The sequence below is a fragment of the Anabrus simplex genome, chromosome 7 (assembly GCF_040414725.1).
Source record: "Anabrus simplex isolate iqAnaSimp1 chromosome 7, ASM4041472v1, whole genome shotgun sequence".
Lineage (NCBI taxonomy): Eukaryota > Metazoa > Arthropoda > Insecta > Orthoptera > Tettigoniidae > Anabrus > Anabrus simplex.
The window spans coordinates 168,984,646-168,989,527 of NC_090271.1; the positions used below are offsets into that span (position 1 = coordinate 168,984,646).

The following is a 4,882-nucleotide window of genomic DNA, read 5'->3' on the forward strand; positions in this document are numbered from 1 at the left end:
AAATATACTGTGGATACACAACAGTTACCCCCAAACTACTGATTTTATCCTTCTATACCAGTACTTAATGATTTACGAGCCCCTCTGTTGTGGCGACAATATGTGACGTAGGCCCTACCCATTTTGCCCACAGATGTATGACAAATTTATAACGTGGCGGGTCACTTTAATATTAAAATAAATAAATGATATGTCATTGTTTCTCCAGAAACAGTATCCCAAGGGCGCCAGTCTTCAAGCTTATGGCTTGAAAACAAAAGTAGATAATTAATAATAATAATAATAATAAATAAAAATACGTAATGAGACTCAAAACTCCCAGGGGTGGGGTGAACGGAACACAAATCATTAAGTACACTAACTTGGAATTTAAGGATCATTGATAATCATTTCATAAAATACAAATTAAAACAGCTATTTATTAAGATGAAAACGTGACGTAACGGCGTATTAACGAAATCTGAACTTACGGAAGCAAAAGAAAAAGTGAATGAAATTAACTTTAAGAAAATGAACTGTTGCGCGAAGACTTGCAGTAACTTATGCCATAAGCTCACCAAATGTAGACTCTGTTGTCTTGAAGCTGAAGATGGGTGGATCTCTCGTACAGGCTGCCTCATCTGTTGTTGGATTCCAGTCCTACATCCATATTTCCTGTCTTCAACACTTCCTATTGTACTCCTTACATAAAGTCGTAATGAGTCCTAATTTTAAGTGCAAAACCACCATGGGTTATGTTCATGGAGAGAATACAGTCGTATTCTTCCGTATTACGGAAGAATAGCGTAGCTAAATTCATAATAAAAGCTCTCCTCCCCTATACCAGTCAGAACCGGTCTCCCGTTGACTACCTCTCGTCATTGAGATAACAAGTCCCAATTAACTTTTGAGTAGAATATACTCAGATGCGAAGTGAACTAGGTTAAAATCTTCTCCGATGTGTAGACGTAGAATCGTAGTAAGAGTATCTTCCAAGAGTGAGAATCAGAATCAGAATGTCCGAATCTCCGAATCTCCGAATCTGAATGTGAGTCTGAATGAGAATGTCCTCTCCAGCCCTTGTCGGTGGTATATATTGGTTCAAAAGTCTCCTTCCATCAGCCATGTCACATGGTCCAGTAAGATTCGAGGTCTCATCCCTTCTCCCTTGTACAGCTGTGCATCCATCACTTTGCTTCATTACGTTCATTCACATAGGCTGAACTTTCCCGCTGAAATAAAGCGTCTCGAAGCTGAGTTTGAAAAGTGGGTGTTAATAATGTATCAACTGTCTCATCATGAGGTGGAGAGGGTAAGGTCTCTCGTAACCTCGATGACGTACTTTTCCTGGAATTGGGCTGAAATTAGCCTGCTGACTCTAGTCACCTCACAACGGCTATTGGAAAATTTACTGCAAGTTATAAGTATGCGTGATGTTGAAATACTTTACCCAATAATTTGTTCGTTCAGAATACGTTATAGCCGCGATACAAAGAAATGAAATGATGATTGAAATGGATGATAAAAACCCTATATATATATATAATTTTAAAATGACCTATCAGTGTTTAAATATATACATCTTATCAATTAAATATATAGTTCTATAATTAAAAACACTCAGTGAAGTCCCAAACATCACACTACTACTGTTGATCACAGGGATCCATAATATTGCTTTCTGCTGTCATATTTCTATCAGTCTCCCTCAGTGAAATTTTGATTTCTTCCGGTTCGACTGTAACTTGTTAAGGCACTAACGCCTAAGGGCTCTTTCATTTGTTTGCCCTTTGATGATATTTCACTTCCTTATTCTTCAAGTGACCGTTCCTTTTCTTTTCATCTCCACAGTCATCTCCCTAACCAGCATGATACGATGATCACACGCAGTTTTGCACCTTATGAAAACAGTCACGACAATAAACACCACCATCATCAGTCAACTCGTTTTCGTGACGTTTGTATAATATTTCCATGTCACTGATGCTCATCGTTAAAGGATGTAATAGTAGGGTCCTCTTCCCACTGAGCAACTCAGAAGAAACTACAGTAGCTTGGATACCAACAAACCGGGCGACCAGGCAACGCCGCTTGTGTATTTCAATGGCGGTACTCACATGGCGCAACTGGAGTCGGAGAGACCGGAAGACCGACCGACCCAAACATTCGTGACGCATCATGCTGGTCTCCTTCGCTACTCGAGTCTCTTGAGTAGCGCGCCTCGAACGAAATGGGAGAACAAGCTTTTAACTTGAAATTCGTGAGCAAGTTGAAAAGCATCCTGTGGTGTATAATTACAAAATGACAGGGTACTCAAGACGAGATGTCACTAACAGAGGTAAGAGTGAGGTGGCCAATGTAGTTCAACTCATAGGTAAAGTATAAGACATAATATTTATTTTAAAAAATGTAAACAAGAAACAAAAATAAAGTGAAACTATAGTATCATTTTAATTTTTAATGCTTTATTCCACAACCATCCAACTCATTGGCTGAATGGTCAGCGTTGAGGCGGTCGGTTCAGAGGATCTCGGGTTCGATTCCCGACTGGGTCGGGGATTTTAATCGGGTCTGATTAATTCTTCTGGCTCGGGGACTGGGTGTTTGTGCTTGTCCCAACACTTTCCTCTTCATATCCAGATAACACACTACACCACCAACCATCACAGTAATACGCAGTAGTAATTACATCCTTCCATATAGGGTTGGCGTCAGGAAGGGCATCCGGGTGTAAAACAGGGTCAAATACACATGTGCGACACAGTTCGTACCCGTGACCCCACAGATGTGGGAAAAGCGGTGGGAGAAGAAGAAGATTCCACAACCATTTCTAATAAATGAAGTGCAAAGGTAATGAATTACATAAAAACAAATCAATATGATGAAAGTAGAGTGAGTTTATGCACAACATTTCCACTGCCACGGAGCGAGCATGAGGAGTGAGAAAATAGTTGTTTAAATAACTTCAAACTTGAGCAGCCCGAGCATGTAGCTCAAGCTCCCGCTGCGGTATTTTGGTGATGTTGGTGCGAGTTTCAGAACTCTCCAATGGTTGTGGACTGTATGACAGACCTTCTGTTTTACGCACAAAGTTGTTTAGAATGCAAACAGAGTTTGTGATATCAATCACCCTTCCCGTAGTTCGGCAGTGAATAGCAGTGTTCACCAACTGACATTTTTCGGGCCTTTATTCCGAAAGCACATTCCACCGTTTTTCTTCCTCTGCTCAGTCCGTAGTTAAAAAATCTTTTAACATTATCGAGAGTTCTTTGAGGGTATGGTCGCAGTAAATATGGTGACAACGAAATCCGACGAAATGATAAGGGAAGTCACTCATTTAAATCACCTGGTAATGGCGAAGCCAATGACATGTTCAGTCCTCGATTTGTAATCCAGTGCTTCATAGCTGATGCACGAAATATCTCTCCATTACTGTTCCTGCCAGCATGTCCAGTTTCGATAGCAGTGAAAAAGCCATCTGCATCGCTACATGCCAATAGCAATATTTTTAATGCTATTTATTCGGGGCGCCGACCTAAGATCTTTTGCCTCTGAAAGGGAAGTAAGCCAACGGCATGTGGTATTCCCAAGCGGTCACCCATCCAAGTACTGACCACGCCCAATGTTACTTAACTGCGGTGATCGGACGAGAACCGGCGTATTCAACATGGTATGGCCGTTGGCTATATTGAAGTTACTTGATCCGTTACCGTGTAACGCGCTTCCCATCCATTCACGACTACATAACGTGGCCGCTACTCGAAACTGCGTGGGCCGTGTGTAGAGAACCGGCAACTTGGGTAGCCTAGTCGCCCAGTCTCCTCGCATCCAGGCTACTACAGTTTCTTTTGAGTAGTTCCGTGTGAAGCGGTCCTAAGCCTCTCAAATCGTTAATAGGCCTATCTATGTTATCATAGTTCCCACGGCACAAATATTTGAGTAAAAGCTCAGAAATTGCATTTTCTACAACTATAATTTCTTATACAGTTTTTCGGTACAGCCAATATTGACGGATAAATTTTACATTTCCCGTTTCGGTCCTCTTCATATCGATAAATAAATAAATAAATAAATAAATAAATAAATAAATAAATAAATAAATAAATAAATAAAAACACTGAATCGAATATACTTCCGACTTTTGCAAGTGTAGTTCATGATAAATACGAGGTGTGAGGCAACATTTTGAAGTAAGGTATATATACAGACATATAATCTTTTTATATAGATATGTAATTCTTATTGTTACTTTCAGAGGATGTCATTATTTCTACGTTTCACCGCAGCAAGCAGTCACGATCAATAATGTGAGAGGTGTCGCCAGTCTGAACAACGCCCGGTAGAGAATAAACAAATAATAAATAATAAAATATGTAGCACACCACTCGAACATTTCACGGCCCATAAGAGACACAGCATTTAATTAGACATTCCCTCCCTGAGATTCATGGCCCTCGTTAACAATGACGTAATTTTGGCGCCACATGCCGGAGAGACATTAGCCAGCAGATGAAGACACATCGCCCAGAGATTGTTGAATAATGAATGAAACGTCAGGCAGGTCCGAGCAGGAGGAACAGGAATGTGAATCTGTATAAATAATAACTTGGCAACTAATACAGAAGTTCCTGAAAACAGAACTCATGTCGAGAAATTTGTATGTGTCTCTACACTGATAAATTCTTTGTTTCACCAAAGAATGACTTTTGTTTGTAAGCCAGCCATGCATTTGCAACGACACAAGTACATTAGTCTATTTATATTTATTTATTTATTTATATAGCACTGGCAAAGTTAGGGCTCATGCCCCTCTCTCACACCTCTTATTTAATAGACACATTGATGTTTAGTAGCTGGAAGTGTTTTGCACTATAAATACATCAGAACATTGAATACTTACACG

General features: G+C 40.0%; 1 non-coding gene across 1 annotated transcript; it reads right to left on the minus strand.

Annotated features, from left to right (window-relative positions):
* Positions 1 to 3,544: 3,544 nt before the first annotated feature.
* Positions 3,545 to 3,663, minus strand: LOC136877841 (5S ribosomal RNA). The gene has a single exon (XR_010860793.2). It is a non-coding gene; the product is annotated as a 5S ribosomal RNA (ribosomal RNA).
* Between the last annotated feature and the right edge of the window lie 1,219 nt (positions 3,664 to 4,882).